This window comes from Anabas testudineus, chromosome 23 (genome assembly GCF_900324465.2).
Source record: "Anabas testudineus chromosome 23, fAnaTes1.2, whole genome shotgun sequence".
NCBI lineage: Eukaryota > Metazoa > Chordata > Actinopteri > Anabantiformes > Anabantidae > Anabas > Anabas testudineus.
In genome coordinates this window covers 6,769,886-6,794,784 of record NC_046631.1, presented here as the reverse complement: position 1 = coordinate 6,794,784, position 24,899 = coordinate 6,769,886, and the positions used below count along the sequence as shown (strand labels likewise).

General features: G+C 43.4%; 1 protein-coding gene across 5 annotated transcripts in view; it reads right to left on the bottom strand.

Moving 5' to 3' along the window:
- The window catches only part of grm8a (glutamate receptor, metabotropic 8a), a 157,402-nt gene extending 145,646 nt beyond the window's left edge, over positions 1–11,756 (bottom strand). For all 5 annotated transcript variants that reach the window (XM_026362946.2, XM_026362942.2, XM_026362945.2 and 2 more), the window contains exons 1-2: positions 11,708–11,756; positions 11,405–11,508 (exon numbers count right to left, since the gene is read on the bottom strand). The gene's annotated coding sequence lies outside the window, so the exon portion shown is untranslated. The remainder of the gene's footprint in view (positions 1–11,404; positions 11,509–11,707) is intronic.
- Positions 11,757–24,899: the final 13,143 nt, after the last annotated feature.

The window sequence follows — 24,899 nt, the reverse complement described above, 5'->3', positions numbered from 1 at the left end:
ATCTAAATTGATACTGAATTATACTCCAGTGACAGCACTTTGAGAATTTGCTTATTATATTCAGTTTCTTTTTTTAAAAATATGCTAACATACAACGCAGAGGGGAGGCTGCGGTGACAGCTAATGTGAAACTGTAAGTGCAATGAAATATGTTGGTTATGGCAACTCGCCGCACCTGCTGCAGCACCCCACATTCACATGCACACACAAAATCAAACACGCACATATCTGCACTCTCAACCCTCGCTGTCTCTAGCTGACAAAAAGCTGCAGTGGCAGCAGAAACCTGACAAGGGCTCAACTTGACACAGCTTCTTCTCTCTGTTAGTCTCTGTTGTTCACCATGTCTCTCTCAAAGGGGTATATGCACACACACAAACATTGTACTGCTGCCAACTGTGTGTGTGTCCGTTTCTTTCAAATCTTTCCCTCTTTCTCTCCGTCTCTAAAACTGTCCATAAACACATGGTGCCGTCTCTGGCTGCAAATTAATGTTTATGTATGAACACACTTCACCAGCTTCATCAGTGCTTGTATTTGTGTGTGTGTTATACCAAGAGAGTCGTACCTCAAGGCACTCCGTTATCACCAATAGCCTTCTAAATTATTCCGTACCCCTCAGGCCTCTGGATCAGACCCCAGACTCACATTCTCTCTCTCACACACATACACACAACATATGTTTTTCAATATTGTAAAGGCATCATTCACTGAGTCAAAGAGGCATAACAGGACCCCATGGAGAAATACAGATACCAGGTCAAAGAGTAACACACACACACACACACACACAGTACAATGCAGTGTGTGAGCAATGTGGAGTCTTTAAACCTGTGTCTTTGCTCTTGTTTGGTCTTCGGAGCGAGGACCAGTTTGGATTTTAATACCACTGAAGTGAGGACCGTCCTCGCCTTCTCTCATTCAGAGGGTTGTTTGAGAGTAAGGGGCAATGGGCGAGGGAATATGTTATGTCAAAAAATGTCCTCACTTTGATGACCATAAAATAGTGTGTGTCGGTGTGCAGAACAGAAGTACATGTCACTGGGTTAGTTATGAATACATTACTGTTGCTGGCACACAGAGAGGAGGAAATTACTGTGGAATTCCTGCCTGAGTGTATGTGTGGATGTGTGTGTGTGTTAGCCGCCACTGCAGCAGTGTAAATCTAATTCCCATTTCCATAATGGCACCTCCGACTGAGGGATGCACACTCCTGTTGCCTGTCACTTTCTCGCTCTCTCTGACACACACTCCCATATGAAAGCACACATATTTCCTCCTCAAGAATCAAAACCTATTTAAACTAACTCACTCTCCTATACCATCCAATGTACACACTAACCAAAAAAGGCCCAGTACACACATATATACACCAAGTGTCAGAACTGGGGGAAAAAAAAAGTGGCCAAAATGTGACTAAAGCACCCCTGATGTTTTTTCTCCATCCACCACCTTAAGTTATAGCTGACTTGTCACTTGCTGTAATGTCCAACCATTATGAGCAACACCAGCATTCATTTATCATGTTTTTTGAGACATTGTGAATTCAAACTCACTCACACTCGTTTTTGGTCTTTACCCGCTGATGAGAAAAACGTGCTAAATGTTGGACTGTATTCCTGGACCTATTTGGTAGCTCCTAAACCTTTGTTTTAAATTTGGCTCTTTGTGCAGAAAACCACCCTAGACACAATTTCTCTCCATTTCCTTCAGCGCTAATAGCAGATGTTAGTCACAGTACACTTAACCGCAATGCAACCCGTTATTTACAACAACCATGTGGGTTGAAACTGTTAAAACCAACTCCTCCTGTAGCCATACCAGGCTTAGTCCATTAGGAGGACAATGGACATACACATCCATATGCCCAGACAACACTTTAGCACAGTGTCATTTAACAGGCGGCAATAACCATCCTTTTGTTAGACTATAGGACAGAAGAGGTTTGTCCATTAACTGCGACTATTAGATGCACAGCTTGTCAGAACATTTAAAGGAAAACTACATTTTTTCTTTAAGTGCTGTACAAAGTGATGGACTTCAACACTTTACCAACTGACTTCAACTGTAACACTAGATACACATGCCGTGCACTAGCAGGATAAGATATTTGAAATGTCTGCTACATGGCTAAATTTCCTTATTGAATTATTAAACTGGTTTACGTTTTCTTTAGAGACACTACACATAGCATCAATTTCAACATACACAGCATGCGATGTATCCTACACACTACTGGACTACTGCATTATGATCAGCAAGTGAATATTAAACAGCCGCCTCAGAGCAAACAAATGACATAGGAACATGTCCAAAATTAAATAAGACACGGTCACATATCCCCAAATGACTGTTTTCTTTTTGAAGTGTGAACTCGCCTTTACAGTAGCTATCCAACTGAGCTGTCTCACTGGGACACACAGAAGTTCATAGCATGTATCTTGTGCCTTCTGAAGACACGATTTTATTTCTTCTTCGCCCTCTAAGCATTAAAAAATGAAACTCAACCTAACATTAAACATTACCCTTAAATCCCCAAACTAAGACTTTTTTTTTTTTAAACCATTTACTTTGTGAACAGAGTTGTGTGTGTGCTGTGATGTAATGTTCCCAGCTTGTTTTTCAAGATTCATGCTGCTAAAGCTTTCAGTTTTCACCCTCACAATAAATCATGTTTAGGTGACAGGGATCACAGCAGCAGCACGGTGGTGGTAGTTGGCATATTAGCCGTTTTCACCCTTGTCATAAAGGGCATCAGATCTAAACCTTTCATTCAACCGTTTTATTTTGCAACCTCACAGTACAGTGGACTGGTCATGAACACTGTAACATTCACCTTTTACTGAATAAATTAACTTTTGGCTCCACAGCACAAACTGGTCACCTTTCCCTAAAACTGTAAATTCCTTCAGTTGTGAGCTTCATATTTAACACAGCAGAAATACAGAACTTTCTTTTTGAGTTCAGGCAAGATGATGGGATTTAATCAAAGGATTGCAGCTTTTCTTTTTCAGTTTCTGTAAAATAACAAGACATTTTGGTTTGGATTAAAAGTTGGACTATTAAATAATAAGTCTGCTGAAGATTCTGGAGGCGGACCAAAAGGTTTCCCTTCTAAATAAAACTCGTAACCACAACACAATGTCAATGTGTCTGTACGGTGTGCGTGTCTCCCTGCCTGAGTGTGCATCCCAGTGTGTGAACGTGCACCAGTGTGTGTGCAAGACAACTCATTTTTCTGTGCATAAACCTTGGCAGGTGTCCAGCTCCACTTGGACGGAGCTCGCTAAGAGAAGGGAAGGACTTGTCTTGTTTTAGCGGTTAAATCCCCTCTGAGACAGCAAGTGAAACATGCTCTGAGAGTTTTATGTATTGTTGCAAAGCTGCTTTTTATGGAGTTAAGCAGCAGTAAGCACCCCCCAAAGGCTTTCTCAATCACCTCGCCAACAGGTATTATGATCTACAGACTTAGGTTCACTGACAGACCATCAGAAAAGAAGCTGTGTCAACTGCTTGCAGTGGATTAATCAATTACCATTAAACTAAATTAAGTATACTACATTAGAACTGGTTGAATAACTCGCTCACTAAATTAATCTATTTCTCATCTGCAAATTCAATTATTAGTACAGAAATATGTAAATCTCAATTCCAGTTATGTAAATGCATTTTAAATTGCATCAGTAGCATTTTCGCCTAAACTCATAAACACATCATTCCATCTGCTACACTGCAATTTACAGAGAAATTAATTTTACATTAGAGAAATTTTTTTTTTTACTGACAGAAATGTTCCTCAGAGGCATCAAATATTTTGATGTACCAACATCTTCGGTCTCTTCTCCCCGTCTACGCTGAGGCTTAATCTGTGGTAAAGGTACTATATCAGGGTATAAATATCACACAGCAGTGCCGATGACAGTCGTGACAACAATTCTCTATACAGCCTTGTTGGCATTGCTAATGTTTCCATGGAGATGTCAACTATAGGAGTAGTTCACAAGAATATATATAAAAAAGGTTTCTTACGTAGCCAGTATAAAACTTTTCCAAGCTTCTCGAGTCATGGTGACCAGACATTTATTTATCTAAGTTCAGTGAGCTATGTTTAGTCCAAAAACAGAAAGAAAGATGCTACATATTTTAAATGCTGGCCAATTTGTGAATATTTTTTCAAGCATGCACATTTGTGACTCATGTAGATACATGCATTGTTCATTTTGACACTACCCCACAAAGTTCCTCTGTGCCACTTCTTTTCCAAAAGAGTTAAGAAAAGCTACCTAAAAGGTATGCAGCCAAAATAGCTTACTGTGTCTATTTTATTTATGACTTAGACATCTGTATTTTTGACTTCAAACCACTGAAGTAAAAGCTTACAAAGGAGTGTGTAAACAGCAAGACTCTGCCACATATTGTCACTGGGGGAAATCTATGAGGTATTGAAGAAACTCCTTAACATGTTGTTTGGCTTCAGAAGTCTGCAGTCATGCTGCACAAAATGTCTGGAGAAATTGAGTGTCACCTTTTGCCATTGTCAAAACTTTTACATAACACACTCCTGCACTTAGCAGTTTACAAATACCGCTAAAAGCTGTCATTTGAACCAGGGCTCTAAGTTTAGTTTGCTGCAGAAACATACTTTTGTTTTACTTAAATTAAGACAGTACTTCTTTACTAGTATACTGGATAAAATAAAATAAAAATAGAAGAAATAAACAGCCCAACAAATAACTGTACAAGGTTTTACTTTCAGACTGTGTGTGTGTGTGTGTGTGTGTGTGTGTGTGTGTGTGTGTGTGTGTGTGTGTGTGTGTGTGTGTGTGTGTGTGTGTGTGTGTCAAAGAGAGAAAAGGGTCTTTAGCAGGGAGCCATCACTGTGAGTGATGCTCTTTGAAGGTCAAGGCTGACTAAAGGAGAGACTGAAACACAACAGGGATTTGAAACAATCACACCAGGAAACACTCATATTTAACACTGGGCAACAGAGGGGAGTCAGTACCTTCATGGTTTCAATAGGGAGCTTGTGATCAAAATGTCACCAGTCCAGAGTTTCAGAGCAGCTGATAGCATGCAGCCTTAAAGGACATGATGTCACATAATACCAGAGAACAAAACAGTCAGAGGGGGAAAGTTAGAAAGTGAAATGATCACAAACAAGTTTAAAGTGTGACAATATCCAGTACACAATAAACAGAAGTCAGCAACAGGAAGATAATAGCCCTCTTCCCCTCTGAGCACAACACTCAAATCTCATCTTAGTCTATGACAAAATGAAATCATGCTGCATTAAAACCACTTTAGCATAATAAAGAAGCATCTATAATTTCCACAGTCAAGAGATTTCTGAAGTAAGAAGAACAAGAAAGAGAGATTTTAGTGACACCCATATCTTCCTACATGTAAAAGTTCAACAAATCTTCAGCATTAAGATGCTTTTCTCCAGTTCCAGACGAAACTAAAGAGGTGGGCCAACCAATACCTGTTTTCTCCCATTACTATGATTCTGTTTCATCTCATCAATCTGCATCTGCAATCTCTGTTCCAAGCTTTTCCCCCCTTTCTCTTCATACTTGCCTTCCTCCTCTGTTTTCCACTGCTTATCTCTTGTCTCTCCAGACAGTGAAGTACAAATTGCAATTAATTACATAAGGTCATATAAAACAGCTAAACGCTCTCCTGGCACTGTAATTTTTAAAATTAAATTTGCAGTCACTGAGATTCTCCACAGCATTAGCTGATTGGGATGTCTTCCTGTACTGTAGCTGTGATTTGATATTTAGGACTTTAGCTAATTGAATTAAATTAGAAAATGAACTCAAACAGCAAAAGCAGGTATTAGTTCATCTCTCCCTACAGACAGCCAGACTCGAGTAGAGTGTATGGGCTAACTGCCACAACAGGCAGAAAGAAGATTTATGGATCTTTAATATTTTTATATTGTCAAAACACATTGTTAACAAGTTAAGAAACAGACTGTTTATCACTCAGCAATTAATCTTAGAAAAATGGCTTCACTGGAATGACTGGAAGAAATTTTGGAATAATCTAGGCACAGCATAACCCCGGAGGAGAGGAAACACTTTCTGTCTCTATGTGTTCCTCTCTTGCTGCTTCCTGACAGAGGAGAGGAACCACATCAAAGCATTGCTAAATGTCACCCTAATTATCACAGACGTCGCACTAAAATATCAAAAAAAAAAAAGCCAAAATACCAAGCCCCAAGGTTTCTCTCATCACATAACCCCTCAAATTTATCTGCAGCTCTCAAAGAACTAGAGAGGAGACAACAGCAATTCAGGCTGTGTGTATGATTCACCATGAGTCACATCTGACAAACAGACAGCAGTGATGACCAAAACTAAACTTTGCTGACTTCAAAGGATAACTACTTCTAGAACTGTTTGTAAAATACTACTAGCAGTACCATTGAATACTACATTTATAAGAAAAAGGCAATGCTGTTAAGTATTTCTATCATATAGCTACTAGGACTATATTCAGTCCTTGTACCACTATAGTTTTACTGCTAGTACTACACTAATACTGTATTGAATCAAGTCTTTGAACACCAAATTCAAAAACCACTATTCACTGCATAGTCTGATGATTAGATGTATGCAATGTTGATATCGTTATACTGCATATGTCTAGTGAGAATTATTTTACCCTCTAGTAGAGTTAAATTATAACACTGCACAAGTAGCAAAAGAATTGTTCAGTAACTGAATACAAACCATCTTTGTGTATTGTGCAGACAGAGAACGAGTTGAGAAGCTTCTTATTGAGTTAGGACCTGAATATTTCTGAAAATGTGTTTGAATTAACAGTATGACACACTGCAGATCCTGCTACTACAGTTACCTGGACAAATGGCACACATTTCCACATGTCATAGCAGAGTAACCATGCCTCTCCTGTTATGGCAAGTCAAAATGTAAGAGTGAAAAAGGTATACTCCCTAAAGAAGGGGAATGACTGAATTCAACAAAACTTCAACCTGACCAGAGTAATAACCAGAGTACCTGTGAACTGCTGTATGGGAGAATGAATGAATATAATATAAAATTATTAATGGATCTGACATTGTACAATGTTAACACTAATAGTCTAATGTTTGCAGACATATCAGTTATAATTCATCATTACCTTTGCCATTAAAACTAAAGAAAAGTGGTCAGAAAAATGCAGTAGTTCCTCCCTAAATTGAAAGTTTATTGTTGTATTTGGAGCTGTTGACGTCTTATAATAAAATATGAACTGTCAGTGAGAGAATAATGAGGTAAAAAATGTGAACCTTTGGGCCGAGAGTGCAATAATTCAGCAACAAAACAGATGGATTGTGCTGCGTGAGCTGTTTGGAAAAAGTAGATTTTGGGCTTTTTTTAGGATCTGTAAAAAGACAACCTCATTAAACAGAATAATGTTAGAGAGGCTGTGGTTTGTTTGTTTTTCCCCAAACGTAAAGAAAACAGATAATGACTTTTTTTTGCATTGTCTTTTTCTTTACACACACGTTTACTACCACTGGTTCACTGGACTCTCAAACAGTAAACTGTCTCAATAAAATAAATATGATTGTATAGAAAGTAACAGCACTGTATGACAGGGTACACTGCACCTATGAACTTATAAACGCATCACCTATCAGAACTGTGCCTCACTGTCGCTCATACTGTGGAGGTTAGGAAACATGCACATTTTAAGCCCAAAATTCAGCCAAACACAGATACGAGAGTGAGAAGGTAATAAAGGAGATAAATCACCAAGTCACAGATATGCTCCATTATCTCTCTGTGAGCAAGTCAGCCACACTCTGATTATAAGGAAACAGGTGTGTTTTTTAGCAAGTTGTGTGCAAAGTAAAGAGTGTGTACTACTAATCAATAACTTAACGTCTTAGCTATTCGGTTCCTTCACTTCACACTTTCTGTTTCACTGTTTTATCACTTTTTTTTTTGCTCAGGCCTCCTTCCCTTCAATGCTCCATTACCGCAGCCGCACACAGAAACAGCCAATGATTGGGGCGGTGGAAAGCAAGAGACAGAGAGGCAGTGAGATGAAAAGCGAAAGAGAAGAGGAAGAAGGGAGGGGGGCTGAGGACTGACTGAGAGGAGTATTACGTTTGGCGAGAGAAGAGGGAGCGAGGGATGTAAAAGAGGGAGACAGCAACAGAAGGAAAGGAAGAGGTGATGAAACAGTGAGACAGAGAAGAAAGGGAACCCTGGAGAAAAAGAGAGACAGATGAAGGGATGTAGGGTGTGGAGGTGAAGTTAAATCCAGGGGTGGAGAGAGATAAAATGAGGGTTTGATGGAGGTAGGTGAGAGGTTGCACTCTCCTCTTCTCTGCTAGAGCTGTGATTATTCCAAAATGCACATCTCTCTCTCTCCTTCTCCCTCTCATTCCATCTTTTTTACCCTCCCGGCACGCTTATTGTCCACAATCATCTCCCATTCCCTGTCGTCTTTTATCCTCATCTTTCGTTCTGTTTCATAGTCTCTCTTTCCTCTGTGTCCTCCTTCACTCCCCCACCCCCTACTCTCACTCATCCTGTATGCATAATTCAAGTTGAGATTCCCGCATGTCAGGCATGGCCATTAAATATACATGGGGGCGCTGCACCGAGGCCGTTTAGTGCTGCCTTACCTCAGAGGAGGAGCACATCGGAGGGCCCCGGGGAGGGTGCTTCTTCTTACAATGTGATCTCCACCTAGCTCCAGCGATCTAAGTTCAGATTTCACTTTTGTTTAACTTTAACTACACACATCTACTCAGTCAAAGCCAACACAAACACTGACGCACACAGGCTGTACAGAGAGAAATCATTGTTCTAGTATGTGCAGCAACACCACGCTCACAGACACATTACTGTTTTTGATCACGCTTCCCAGAATTAGTATCGATACCACAATAATGCAACAGCATATTTGTCACGATCTGCAATGTCTTTGTAAACTATGTCTATCCATCCACCTGTTTTCTCTTCACACTTCAAATCACAGCAGCCCAAACCTTCATTTTAACAGCTTAAACAAAATACTACATCATTTGACTAAAAAGACTGAACTAATTTATCCATTAACACCTCGGTTAATTTGCTTACAACATGCCAACATTCTCAACTTATCAAAATGCACAGCAAACACATAACAAAATTAAAACTTTTTCAGAACACATGGTCTCCGTTCTTGTATTTTCTGCAGAGCTGAGTTAATAAGAATGTAAAAACTGCATTGGTGGGGATGTCTTGGTTTAGATAGAAGTGAGAAAAATGAGACTGGTTGTATTCATACTGCATTTGCAGATGTGTACACAGATACGCAGCATACATGGGCACAAAACACGCAAAAAAAATAAAAATATTAATTAGCCTTTCATGCCAGATGTTAAACAGTGAGGAGAGCAGAGGGAGCAATAGAAAGAAAGAGGAGAGACTGCAGGATACGGGAGATATTCTAAAAGCAAATGCAGAATGCAGCCAATGAATGAGGGATTAAAGGCAAAACAAAACAAGAGAAATGCTTCCTGCCTCTCTCCTCCTTGACCTCAAGATTAGGAGGGTAATTGGCAAAACCCTGTAAGCAATGCTCTATTTCTCTCCTGTCATCCCCTCTCGCTCACACACAGACACACACAGGCCCGCACTAATACCAGTCCAATATCTGGCCATATAAAAAACACAAACCACTGTACCATTCATAAGCTCACATTTCCCATTGTATTCTCTGTCAATCAATGAATCAATGTTATCGATCTCCTTCAACTCAATAGACGCAGAGAAAGGACAGAAATACAGCATGTAAGTGTGAGCGGCAGACGAATGTCATATCCAGTATATGTCATGTTCTATATAAATCTACAAAGGAGGACAGCTATTTTAAACACACATGCACAAGCATGCATGGATCCTGTCAAATAATTCAGCCTTGCAAAGTTATTGTTTTTTCCCCCCACCCTTGCGCTGTGCTAATGTTCTTCCCATGTCTTCTTGCTTATCTTTCATAAATAATACGCCTCTGATATTAACATGGCTCAAATCAGCTGCAGGAGATAGGAAGCAGACCAAGAAGCGGCAGCAGCAGGAAGATGGAATGAAGCACGCCAAGAGCAGGAGAGCAGGGATGTGGAAACGCCAAACACTTAACCTTCTTCTTTCCTTCTTCCTCCCACCTGTTCCCTCTGGTCTAATGTAACATGGCTGTAAGATGTAAAAAAAAAAACACCTCCCACAACTCATCTTTCTCCCTTGAGCCTTCCACTGCTCTTCTAGTGAACTCTTTTCCCTCTGACGATTACCGCTTTACTGCCTTCTCTCTTCTTATCGATCACTATCTCTGCCGCGCTCCTTTCTGTTTATCACTTTTTACTGCCCTCGTCCTCCACTTTTAGGAAATGGAAAAGGAGCACATGCAAAAAAGAAAGAAATGAAAGGAGAATTAATAAGGAGGTGCGGAAACAACATAATGACAATACAGTAGAGGGAAAGGAGATTATGAGGTGAATCTGAATAATAAAGAGGAGAAAAGATGCAAGGAAATGGAAAACACAACCCACCATTTTCTCTCCATTACTGGTTTTATATCTGCTATTTTCATTACCAAACATCATCAACATTCTTAGCTGATGTTCATTGCTCCATATCAAACATACAGATAATATTTTCCTATTGAGTTTTAGCTCTACACTAGCTGCCACTTATTAAAAAATGGTCCAGATCTCATTTCCGAAACAATCCCTTCCTTTCTTCAAGGCACCCCCACCCCCCTTGAGCTTCTCCCCCACATTTTCTCTCCTTATCTGTCCTACTTTCACTCACATTTATTACAGCAATGCTATATATTGGAATATATTTTCAAATCTTTGAACTATTTGGGGTGTTCTTGTTTTAGCTTTCCAGTTTCACCAGCCTCCACATTGGAAATGCTGCTTGAAAGATAAGGCAGATTTAATGAAGCACTTCTTCCAATATATTAAAAATGCATTCAGCTTCCTGTCTATGTCCCAGTAACAGACTTGAGAAATAATCTATGAAACATGTGTCATTCAATTTGAGATTTTTACACTAGTAATTATTGTCCCATGTCATTTGATTGTTGCAAAACATACTCAAAAGGCAAGTTGATTGTCTTCTAGCATGCACAGTGCTGAACTTATCACTTATAGTAACAACCATACATACACAAAGCTGTAGGGTCATTTAGCATCTGCATGCTAAATGCATGCAGGTTTATGCATGCATCCCAGCAGCCAAGTGCATAATAAACTGTGGCTGCAAGTAACACATTCAACAGTCATTTTTACACCTGTGCAGCCACACAGTCCCATGTGTTGTCTGAAAGATGACCCAAATAGATGTGGCAGCAGTAACACACAGCACTGTCACTGAGTCAATATGACACATACACTACTCACGACGTTTGCAGGACTTAGTGCTCTCAGATGCTGACCTCTGCACACCTGGTGTGTAGCATTTCCAAGTGCCTCCGACTCAATCCCTAGTCGTGCAACTGGAGAAATGCCAAATAAGTTAGCTTCATAACTGAATAAACTTCATATAACTTCATATAACTTCATATAGCAGCTCACAGCTGCAGAGGAAAACGTGTTTAAAGGGACATTAACCACCAGCTAACCAGCTAGCATGTAGCAGACGGCGTTAGCCTTGGCGTTAAAACAAACAGGTAAACAAACAAAATATATATTTACCTCAATTTCCTCCAAGCGGGGAACCTCCAGCAAGCTTCTGTTGTTGTTGTTATGGTCATTTTATTTGTTTGTTGACAAACTTCCATCGCTAGCTAGCTAATTATCTAAGCTAGAAGCGCTAACTCGATTAGCTTCTGCAATTAGATTATGATTATAATCGGGTTTCCTGTTTTGTTTTGTTTTGTTTTGTGTTTAAACTTATGAAAAGATATAATAATGTGTGTTACTTCGTATGGGCTCTGTGTGTGTGTGTGTGTGTGTGTGTGTATAATTCGTTAATTACCTGGACAGGTGTGAAAAGTCTCTTAATGAGATTCGTCATACTGGACGGTGATTGGTGGAGACGGTGGACAGGGGTTCAGGGAACACATCCCCATCTGTCTGTTATCTATTATACACATGATGGAGCATTATACTTCAATATCAATTGAATAAGAAATAAATAAAATTCATTTTACTCATATATCAGCAGCGGATCTGAAGTTTAAATTCTAAAGTACACAAGTATCTAATTTGGAAAGAAACTCCTGGGTTCTGGGGAACCGTGCGCACCTCTCTCATTTTCTCTCCTTGTCGTGTTCATTTATTTCAAATGAGAGAATCCATTACTGCGGCATCCTTGCAAAGGCAGGGCGCGCTGTCTTCCAACAGCAAATGGTGAAATCATGCGTGCCGAAAACATTTCATCGGGGAACCAAAGTTACAACACAAATTCATGTTGGAATGACAAGTTGAGTTTCTTCCAAGTGTTTGAACCATGGCGTCCTGTCATATAACTAGGCACACTGTTTGCATGATGATCAAGTCCTGGTAAGACTTGCATTTGCATCATGGACAGAAGAACAAACATGGGGAAATAAATTGGTGGTTACACCAATGATTTCTTTTTTCAGTCAGTAATTACCTGTTTCATGAACACGTGCCACAGTGCTGGTTTTGTGCATGCTGGCATAGTTCCCTGGCACCTAAATTACCACAGGTTTTGTCTCTGCGGTTAATGCTGGTGACTCACAGCACCACAAATCTCTCCAGGCTTTCATCACACCTCAAAAACATGCATGTTCGGTATTACGAATATTCCTGCCTGGAGATTGATCCCCAGGTGCAGCATTAGACCTGTGTTCCTCCGTACTGTAGTGAGGATGGATCAAAGAGGAGAAATGTGATTACATGTTCCACCTGTGTTTGACAAGTCAAAATGTCCGCCGCGCCAGTGTAACCTAAATGCGACAGAGCCATTGTTAATGTTATTAGTTACACGTGTGTTTGGCTGCTGTGCTGAGTCAAAATGCTCGGCGTTGTCCAGCTGGGTTGTGTGAAACCGCTGCCCGTTCATAATGGCTTCACTTATCCCTTATCTGAGCTTCTATTCAGCCACGAACCTGATGAAAGGAAGAGGAGAAGATAGAATCTCATTCTGCTTTAATGCACTCAATACTCAGGTCCTCTCCATACACACACACACACACAGACACACACATAATACTTCCAGACAGACTCTTTCATGCTTTCCATCTCTCTCTCACACACACATTTAATTAATGGTTTTCACAAAACACTCTCTCCAAAGCACACGCATTCATGGTCAAGTAGTCACAAGTAAATACACACATTAACAAAGTCAGCAGTTTCATTGAACACTGACCTCTTGTTTCTCATCACAGATCTTGATTAAACTTTAAATTACCTTCCTCTAATCCATCTAATCAAATACTGAACCACTACACACATCTGTGTTTATACAGTATGCTGTTATCGGCCGAGTTTAGCGTAGACGGGTAGTTTCGCCGGACTTGTTCATCTAAGTGAATCTTCTTACATCTGAGGAAAGTTGGTAGGAGACCTCTAATTTATCCTGTGGGGTATACATGTACATATTTTACTTTTATAGAGGAGCGTTTGACACGTCACACTCCTTCGTGTGCATTTTCAAGCATGTTGACACCTGTAAAACTTACCACGTAACTTTCCTGCGTGTCATTTCAAACTTTGCTCCAAGAATTTGCACTTTCCATACAACTAACAAATCCAATTTAGTCAGTGTCCACGCATTAAATGGGGCTCTTTTAAAAGAATCATCTCCAGGCAACACTCAACAAATGATTGTAATAAATAATTTCAGAAGGACAATTAAGTCTCCCTTCATTAACCATTTGCTCATTAAGTCTGCCTTCGTTTGCAGAGGTTGGATGATCGTGTCCTGCCCGGCTGCAGCAACTGTCACGCGTCCCCGCTGCATTTAGAGTGAAGCTATGCGCACACTTGCATGCTAAGACACGAGCCGGAGACGCTCAGGCAGCACAAGTCGACACAAAACGGAGACCCACTCATGTCCTAATGAGTTTTCCTGCTTGCTGTTCAGCGTGCTCCGTGGCTTCATTATCATCATCCTCTTAATGCATAATGCCTCCATGAAAGAAATCAACACCACATCATTACACTCTAGAGGATGCCACAGTCTCTTCTGCCCGCTTTGTCTTTTTGGCTTTTCATCCTTTGCGTTTTTATCTCTCGCTCTCTCTCTCTCTCTCATTAAATCCCTTCTCTCTTATTGCCTCTTTCTTTTCCTCTTTCTGCATCTTTTGCCTTCTTGCGACGTCTCCTTCACACTGTGTCCCCACTCTGCCGTCTTTCCCCGACATTATTCCATCAAACAGTCGGCAGGATTAGGACAAGACTGCAAACCCAACTCCGCCTGACCTTGAGAATAATAGCAAATCCGTTGGGAATTGCCTCTGAATAGTCATCTGAATAAAATTATCACGTTTCCTCTTAATTGCATTTTAATGCAGCTGTTGTCATCCTTGTGAAGCTGAATGCCAAATTGATTTGTAATTCAGAGGGTGCTGCAGTGCCTCAAAAGCAGATTGTTCTAATATGGTTTTCAAGTGCCATACGTTCCAAGGGTTTGAGCAAACATTTGTTCTCACTCATTTGCATAACAGCGTGAAGTGTGTGATTTTTTTTTTATGAACTGATTGATTTCTTTTTTTGCATGTACATGTATGTGCTCTCTTTGGGGACATGCCACTCACACCTCCTGAGAGTGGAAATGTACATGTCACGCGATGTGTGGTGCAGAAATCCACCTCAAACAATGAAGAGATCAGCACTCAGGAAAGCAATCATGGTGGTGGTAATACACAGGCAGACAAATATATCAGCAATATCACACAGAGCAGGGGTTTAATCCGCGGACAGATAGAGAGGAACGGAGGCTGCAGCTGAATTATGGAAGCACTTGGAAGGTTTGTGTGTGGCTATTCGTTTTCACGCATGTATGCACATACCACTATGTACATATGCATATATAAAGGAAGAGGAAGGAAGACTGACATGCAAAACAAGTAATAAAACACACACACACCACTCATGCATAGCTGGATGTATGTGAGGCAGTATGGGGGTGAGGGGGAGGTGGCGTGGGAAAGCCTTCCGCTTCTAAACTTGGCCTTGAAACACACAACTTGCCAAAAATAAACACCAGCAGAGACACAGAAAATGTCTTCTCAATGGAAACAAGAGAGAGTGTGTATATACGCGCGTGTGTGTGTTTGCATGCATTTGGAAGCATCAAGTGGAATCAAGTGGAACTGACGCTGATTGAATGAAGGGTAGAGACTCCAGTGTGTGTGTGTGTGTGTGTGTGTGCATAATAGCAGTGTTTCCTAAATTCCCCGAGGCGAAGCCATTCCATTTGCTCTCACCAGGGGACAGCCACCACTTATCAATTTATGAATTGAATTTCATTTTCAGCTTCCGACACTCAGCGTGAGAGTGTCACTGAGTGAAAGGCGCCTTTCACTTCTTTGTAAGACTGTGAGGACTTCATGGCTGCAGAGCAGATTCACACGCATATTATCCATCGGAGACCTCCCCGCTCTTTAAAGAGAAGCACAATTAGTCATAACTGATAGAGTTTACCTACAGTGTAGGTTTTACCAGTGCAAACGTTAGGCAATGATCTGTCAGCTATGAGAGAGGTTTTCAAGGTGATTTGAGAGGTGGTCAAAAGTCTCAGGGGTTCACGGATCCATAATGCTGCTGTAATTGCCAGCCGTGCACAAACACAATCAATATCCAAGGATGAAGCTGTTAGTTTCAGAGGAAAGTAAAGATAAAATATGAGCAGAAAGAAAATATAATACTGAACTGTGAGTTTCCCTTCTTTTCTTTTTTTTTATGAGAGCATCAGAGGATCAGAGGAGGAGCAGCAATTGGGGAACAAGAGCAGGTTAGTAATGGACGGGATGTTTCCAGCTCCAGGTCATGTGCCCTCGATGTTAACCTTGCAATTTGGGAAAGCCCAGAGCAGCAGCTATCTGTTCTTCATTATATGAATCAATAACATTCTCATTAATTCCATTCCCCGTAGATCCAAGGGACAATGCACACTGAAGACAGAACCCAGCCTCATACAGAATGTGCCCGGCTGAGAACTCATTAGACGGTGTTACAGCTGCTGTCTAACACACCCTGAAACAGCTGTAATGATCACTATTGAACACTGAATCCTTCTGTCTGTTGCAACTTGAGCTTTAGTTTAATTTCAGCTCATTTTAGTGTTTTTACACGGACACATTGACCTTTTTGAGAACTTTCCGGCTGAGGTTTGATTTTACTTCCAAATAAAGTAGCTTAGATCACTGGTTCCCAAACATCTCTTCATGACACAAATGCAAGTACTCGTCCCAAAACAATACTCCACTACAAGTAGAAGTAATACTTAGAGATTCTTTGCTCAAGTTGAAGCACTAAGTGCACGCTTTAAAATGTACTTAAAGCACTGAAGTACCAGTACCCCACTAGGGAGACAATATTGAATTTGTTGCTGTTGATACATTAATGTCCAGTCCAGACGTCAAGATGAAATGGAATGAAAATAAGTCTCATGGTGCAATAAACCAGTCTTTAACCTTGTGATCTGTACGCTCTATTCCTTTATACATCACTTTGACTACTGTCCACGTAATGGATTTAGCTTATCCCACACTGTTCTTGTTCATTTGCCTGTGTATCTTTCGTCATCAACTCTCTGCGCTCTGCATCGTTCCACAGAGGAGACACAGCTTCACGATCATCTTCAAAAAGGCGAACCAGCAACAAAGAAAGCAGCGGCAACCTTTCATTCTTCTTGATTGCGGCTCCCTCTGTGGCTGAGAGCAGCTTTGGGTGTGGGATTCTTCACACAATCTGTTGCTTGAATCTCCTTTTGTCTGCCACTTGATTGAAAGACAAACACACACTCTCCCTCTCTCTCTCTGTGTATTTGCTTTCTGAGCACCTTGTGTTGAGTGGGCGACTAGCTGTGACTGGCACTGTCAGATTAGGCCATTTAAAAAAAAAAAAGACATATGTTTATTGCAGCATGCGTGTGTGTGTGTGTGTGTGTCCTCCATACTATTTTCAGACTGTGACGCATCCTGCATTATTCATGTTAAACTATGCAGAGAAGGATACAGCGTTGTGTCATATAACACCACTGCCACAGGACGCTGGTTGATAACAACAGATACATTCTCTAAATACTTAAGACTCCCACACACACACACACATACACACACACACACACACACACACAAATAATTGGTGGTGCACTTGCCCGAACATACTGTTATATTTTGTAGTTTGGCGGACACACACAAGATTTCCTCCCACACTGACACATACCACACACACGCGTGTACGCCGACACGCGCGCTGCACTAAATCGTATTAGGCAAATGAGAACGAGGCAGCGCGCAGCCAGAACGGTGCTCTGTTCGAGTGCTGTTGCTGTGACAGATCCCAGCATAAATCATGTTTAGCTGTTGTTGTTGTTTAATATGCAAATCTTCCATTCAAAGCACGGGCAGGTTGTTAACAAGTGCGTTGAAGCACACACACACACACACACACACGCTCCCAATCCTGTGCGCTCTCACGTCGCCTAAATGCACTGTATGGATTTCCAAAAGAAAGACAGGCACAAAACGCGTGACCACAAACACACACACACACACACACACACACACGCAGGCTCGCACACACGCGGTGCAAAAGAGCGTGGGATAGATGTGGATGTGAAATGCCATGGGCGTCATTACCGGACTCATATTTCATAATCACACGGCCATCCATCAGGCCTGTTCAGCTAATGATGACAATGCCACACCACACACACACACACACACACACATATATACACACACCTAGAGAGGCACAGGCACTTCTACCACAAATACGAGAGCTTCTGCAAGGACACAAACATGAGCAGGACAAAGAGAAGACACACACTGGTGAGAGTGCTCAATTAGGCCCACGCGTGTACCGGGAACCGCTAACACACTAACACAAAAACCTGTCCCATCAGGAAACACACACACAGTACAAACACAAACATACGCTGCCGTGAATGAAGTGACAGATTTCAGCAGTAATTGATACCTGTGTTTGGCAGCCATTTTTATTTGGCTCAACCACAATCCAAAGCCCTTTCTTACAAGCACCACTTGACACATCTTGACACATCTCATCTCACACGTGCCCGCGCACATCCAAACACAATAGATGATAATTTCACACTTTGGGCTTCAAAAGGCAAGTGAAGCGACAAAAAAAAAGAAAAAGAGCATTTCCTTTCCTCTACCGATTGGTGAAGGAAGAGCTGCTGCTGCTGCTCCAGGAAGACAGACTACATTTGAATTGGTTTGTCATCACTGAACTTCATCTCAGCAGCAGTGGAAAGTGAGAGGAAGGGTGCAAATGTGTGAGCTGTGAGGAGAGGAGAGGAGAGGAGAGGAGAGGAGAGGAGAGGAGAGGAGAGGAGAGGAGAGGAGAGGAGAGGAGAGGAGAGGAGAGGAGAGCAGAGGAGAGGAGAGGAGAGGAGAGGAGAGGAGAGCAGAGGAGAGCAGAGGAGAGGAGAGGAGAGGAGAGGAGAGGAGAGCAGAGGAGAGGAGAGGAGAGGAGAGGAGAGGAGAGGAGAGGAGAGGAGAGTCAAATCTTACCTTAAACAGACGCAGGATGTTGGCAACCATTATGGACACCGAACTGGCCGCAGCTCCGATCACGCCAACAATTTTGTCTGGCTTGGTGAAGATCGGAGGGTCTCCATTAGCGCAGCGGACGTCGGAGCCGTCCCTCTCTATCAAGGCCTGCACGAAAGTCAGGGACTGCTCCAGAGCGTACGTGTCCCTGGAGCAGGTATCCAAGATCCGGGCCCCCAGCGTGATGTTGGGCAGCAGCTCTGGGTCCTTGTTGATCAGGTCGATGGCGAACATCATGGCCTCCAAACGGTGGATGCCTTTCTCCTTTTTCAGCTCCCCACAGGGTGTCCCGCGGTCTCCTCTGGAGTGGACAGGGAACAATCCACCCAGGATGATGTCCCCGTCCAGCCGGATGGAGTGGGCATACTCTGGTGCCGCCTGGGGGTCTATGGGGATTCGCTGGGTGGCAGTGACAGGGAGCAGCCAAGTGTAGAAAGTAGACATAAGCAGGAAGATGACAGAGGGAGACTGTCGGGGGGAGGTTGGGTTCCACTGTGGCTCCATGATCAGCGAATAGGACAGAAGAAGAAGAAGAAGAAGAAAAGACGCTTCAAGGTAGGTATTCCAAAAACTGAGGATGTGTTTTCAGGAATATTAAAGAGCAGCAACTTCCTATTGGTCAAAAAGGGGGGGGGGTTTGAACCCCAGGCGTGGAGCTAGCCGAGCCCCATGAGCAAATCATATTCCAGAAGAGAGAGTGCGATGAAAAGGGCGCTAAGCAGAAACGTGGCAGCAGTGTCGTCGAAATCTATTTAGGGAGCGGAGCCTGTAATCCACAAGTCACATCCTCAGTGGGGCCTGTTGAGGAGACACACAGAGAGATTTTTTTTAACCACCAGGGGGATGAAAACATCAAGCTGCTGCGGGGATATACGGTCCACCTGACAAGAACGTGTAAAACGAACAGGGCGAAAACGCAGGAGGGCCACAGCAGAAAACCACACTCGCGTGGGCAAAGTCTTTCCAGGAGACCTGTCAAAATCTGCACTGACATTCTATAATTGAAAACCCAGAGCCTGTCAGTTTGTAATCACCTCTACATGCTCGCACACACACACACACACACACACACACTCATCCTTTTGGCATATTGATGAGCGGAACAGCTGTTGAAGTGACAGCAGAGAACCTTTGGCGAGCTCCTCGGGCTGTTCGCGCGAAGGAGCCGGCTACCTGCTGCAACGGAGACGAGGAAGAGCGAGAGAGCGAGGAAGAGGAGGGCGGGGGGCAGAGAGAGAGAGAGAGAGAGAGAGAGAGAGAGAGAGGGAGAGAGAGACGGAGAGAGAAACAGAGACAGCAGTGGAGAAAAGACAGAGAGCGGTGCCTTGGAGCAAGCGTGATGCATCACTCAAACACCTGCTGTTTCTGCTGCAGCTAAATGAACACATTACATCCAGTACACCCTGCTCCACACACACACACACACACACACACACACACACACACACACACACCTTCAAATCACAACAGGTAGATTTAATCCTGAGTGTTTAACTGTTTTAAATGTGGATTTCTGTGCTCACACCCTCTGTAATAACGCCACCGAGCTGCAGATGAAGCAGCCAGAGCCTTGAAAAGAGCCACGAGTCGGATTTGGACTGGAACTGAAAATTGGTTGTGACAAACTAGTCGGCTCCTACATGATATGAGTGCTAATGCGCCTTCATTAGCTGGAGCCCTGGGGATGTGTTTTCTCATTTGACTTGGCGTGATCCAAAAAAATCCTTGGTTTTATTTTTCTCTATGTGGAGACGGAGGCAGAGAACCAGGAAGCAATGCGTTGAATTTCCATCCCTGGAAGAGTGTTGAAAAGTGGATTCATTGTTGGTTCCTACATTACTTTGTTTCTCAAAGAGTATTTATCATATTGCTAGCGAGGGATATCAAGCTCTTAACTCTTGGCAAAGATCTAATGCGCGTGGAAATTGAATTTGAACGGATCTTTACACCTGATATTGCATTAAATCCACAACCGTCCAGTTCTATTCAAGGCTGTTTGATCTGAATTCATTTTGTTCCACAATATCCAGGCCATCACTTTTTATTGAAGGTGTCCTGCTTACCTCGATACATACAGGCTCGATGGCCTATTTCACACAGTTTACCCTATTAATTAGCCTTGCAGTCCATTCTGCTGCCCAGTTTCTACTCCATAGAGAAACCATTGTGAGCAGAACTAGAGTTGACATTAAAGCAACAAGCAGCTCCGAAGCTCATTACTAAACACAGTCTATGTTGTTTGCTTCAAAGCTGCAGAAGTAAAGAGATGACAAACTGTGGTTTATGACGGGTTATGTGCCAGACTATCTCTGAGCCCTCAGCAAACCCTCAGAGGTCCCCGAGACTCAAATCAAATCAATCGCGAACGTGTTTTGTTAATGCCGTCGCCAAAGCGAAGGAGAAACTACAGTGATGAGGGCCTAAAGGCAGCACCTGCTTTACCAGCAGATCTGGAGACGGAGAGCACAAATCAAGGCGTCCAGCTCGGTTTTAGCTGCGGGGCCCCCTGGTGGATTAATCCGGCCCTTCCAACATCACGCTACACGAGATCCTATTCATAATCTTGAACTGCATCTGTTCCTTGTGGCTCAGGATCAACTCCATCACCATCTCGCTACAGTTACAGATACACACACGTTCAGACTGAAAGGCATCATTTCCAACACTTCTTCTTTTTTGTTGGAGGGGGGGGATTTTCAGAAAGCCTGCTTCATTTTTTCCCACAAGGGGCCCCTAACGGGTCCCAGGCTCGGATGTCGTCACAGCGTGAGCCGCTCTCTCCATGAATCCATTTCTAATTCGATTCTGTCCCAATTAATTCATCAGTTTCTCTCTGCTCTAAATGGAATTAGGTCAAAGCCACTCAAACACAGCCAAGACCCCTCCATGATTAAAAACCCTGCTTTATGTAGGTTGGCCGGCTTTGATACATCTGCCTCACTGTGTTGTCTACTCACTGTAAATACTGTTTACTCCACACTTTTCCCACTCGGCTTGAGCCCAGAAAGGATCCAGATGCGGCTCAGGGCCCCCGATGTTAACCCTCGCTACCCGCATGTAAACCACGGCGACGGATTTCTGCGTCGACCTGCAGCCGCAGTCGCTCAAGGTGCAGCAACGACGGGACGCGCCTCGGGAGACGAATCAGAGCATCAGATGAGATCAGCGTGTGGATGTCTCATCACCGAACTGAGGCCCAGAGGTTATTAGGCTCCATGTCTCATTTCCAGTGATCACGTCTCCCCAGAGGTGAAGAGATCCGTGACACTTGTGTCATCACCACGCACCTGATCTCAAACTCCTCCTGTATTCATCTTCTAGTCCTGCGCTCCCCCGAGACTCTTTTATTTCTTAATGCTTTACGAGGGATCAGAACGGGATCCCTGCTTCTCCTGTGAGGCGGCAGCAGCCGCTGTTGGTGGTTGGTGGCTCACAGATGAAGAGGGTTAAACCCCCGAGAGGCTGCGCCTGGCTCATCCCTCTTTTGAACTTCTCTTTCTAGGGGAGCGTTGCCCACTCCCTGTTCTGCCTCAGTTTTATTTAGTCTCCTCCATCTAATCTCCTTCTCCTCTCTTCTCTTCCCTCTCCCTGTTCCCTCTCTACCACCTCCTCACTCCTCATCTCCCTTCATTCCCTCTCTTCTCCTCCATCCTCCTCTCCATCTCTACCTGTCCTCGGCGTCTTCTTCATCGCCTCCTCCTCCTCTGCCTCCTCTATCACGCCGCTTGCTGCAGGCCTCCCTCGTCTCTCGGGGGAGCGTGCTGCTCTTTTCAGAAAGTGATAGCGTTCCCGCTGCCCCGTCCTCTCCTCACTCTCTCTCTCTCGCTCTCTCTCTCTCCTTCCCTCCAAGCAGGTGTTCCTCTGAGTCTCTCGCTCATCAATTGCGTTCAGTCTCTGTCATCTCCTGCTCGGTCTTCCTTCATTCACACCTGTTTCCTCCTTTGCTCCAATCTCAACCATCATGTTCTAGCAGCATTTTTTCCCCCTCTACCGTGCACGCACCCCCTCTTCTTGCACCCACACACACTCACTTCTTTGGATTCACCCTCTATTCAGTACTACGGGCTTACCCAGACTGCAAATAAATAAATAAATGCTTGGTGAAATGCGTAGGTTATCCATATCACATCAGTGCAACTTGCTTTTTTTTAATAAAGTAATATTAAAATATAATTTCTGCTCTTCCACCAAATGATGAACAAACAAAAACCCTTCATTTTAAATCTCCTTGATTGTTTCTATATGTGAGTAATTGCATAAGAGCACATTGCTAAGAGACAGAGATCCTGTAGCTCAGGCATCATCTTTATAACAAATAAATAAATAAAACACACACACACACACACGCCGCTGATGTGATTAAGTCGTGTGTCTGGAGATAAAACACAGCCCACAGGTTCAGAAATAAGACCGTGTGAGATCAAAGTCTAGGGGATGGATGCTCATTATGCAGCCCTATAGGCTTCTCTCTGTGCAGCACTGGTGGTTTTCTAATTGCACCCTAATGAAGACAGTGCCATCCACAGTGGGAGCAGAGAAACACCGGAGCTATGAGATCTTCAGGGAGAGCAGATTCAAAATCTAGAGCTTATTTGACTCATGACCCCCCTTTTTTCTGTCTTTTTTTGTTTTGTTTTTTTTTAAATAACAGCTCAACATTGAGTTCACTGCAAGACGTGTACTCACCGAACCTCTAGTGCCCAGAATCCGCACCAAATCAAATTATGAGTGAAAATCAATAAAATCCCACAAGAAACGGGCAGCGAGACAAAGTGAGACAATAAATAGGAGCGACTCCCCCAAATATCCATCACTAGAGGAATGTGAGGATGCCACAAAACGAGGAGGAGAAAACACCCACAGAGGAGGGAGGGAGGGATGGAGGGGGGGGGGGGGGGGGGGAGAGAAAAGAGGCAACAGCATTTAGTCTGATTAGAGGAAAAAACCAGATGATGGCATCAAGATACCTGACTAAATCTCATCTAGCCCACAGAGTGTGAAGCCTCCTCCGGGGGCTCCTTGGGGTCTCTGTCCGCCTCAGGCAACTTCCTTGCGGAGCTCAGCAGTTTCTCCCCCCCCCCTCCTCTTAAAAAAACCATCCCTCCTGGATTCTTACCCACAGCAGCAAAAGAAAAGAGGAAACCATCCACAAGCCTGGAGACATGATCAAATGCTGCGGCCGCCGTGGAGGGGAGAGCGCAATGATTCCCCCCCCCCCTGCACTAGTTTAAGGAGACAATAGAGGAGGACTGACCGTAATGAAGTCGATACCCAAGACTGAGAGAGAGAGAGGTGCAGAGGAATTCATTGTCAGTCATGATCAATAACGCTGGTGACACCCACCTGGTTTGGATCCATGCTCCTCTCCTTCCCGTGAACGCTCCTCTCCGGCTCCGGTCGTCGGTGCTGAAGGGACAGCGACACGACTCCGCGATCACAGGCGGCGCACGGAGCACTTTACGCGCAGCATGTGCGCCTCGGGGCGTCCGCGCAAACTCGCCAGTCCATCCATTCAATCAAGTTTTACTGCGGATCGATCGGATCGATATCTTTCCACGATCGTGAGCTTTGCTTGTCGGAACAAATTAATAAGTCATGGAAATATGCTCACACAGGCGTCGCGACACACTCCCGATTGCCTTGAAGTTGGATCAATTTTTTCCAGCCCCTCGTAAAAAGCAAAGCTCCGTGGCTTTTTGTGGTGACTGGAATTAAATAAATGAAGCGCATCACATCTGCTGTGTAATAGCAATTTGATAAGCGACGTGGAGTGAGAAACCAGGCGACCGAGGCAGAGCCGGGTGTTCTCTCGTGTGGCGGCGCTGGAAGATGTGCGCAACACGTCCGATGTGGAGCTCTGCCCGCCGAGCAGGGCGCAGGGACGCGGGGCGACGGCGCCATCTGGCGGCCAAAGAGGCGCAAGCGCAGCAGAGAAATGAGCAGGCGGTGATGAAGAGGGTAGTGGAGGAATGTAGAGGAGTGTGTTGTAGTTAGAGTCCAGTCTTCAAGGATTACCTGCAAGGTCGACTCTTTTCCCTTATTATTTATTATATAATGTGTAATGAATGTGTCTAAATGCTCTGATTGTCTGATTGACGTCAGAAGACGCATCAAACTGAAGCACAACACAAAGACACTGCACTGCTAATTTCAAATCTACAAAAAAA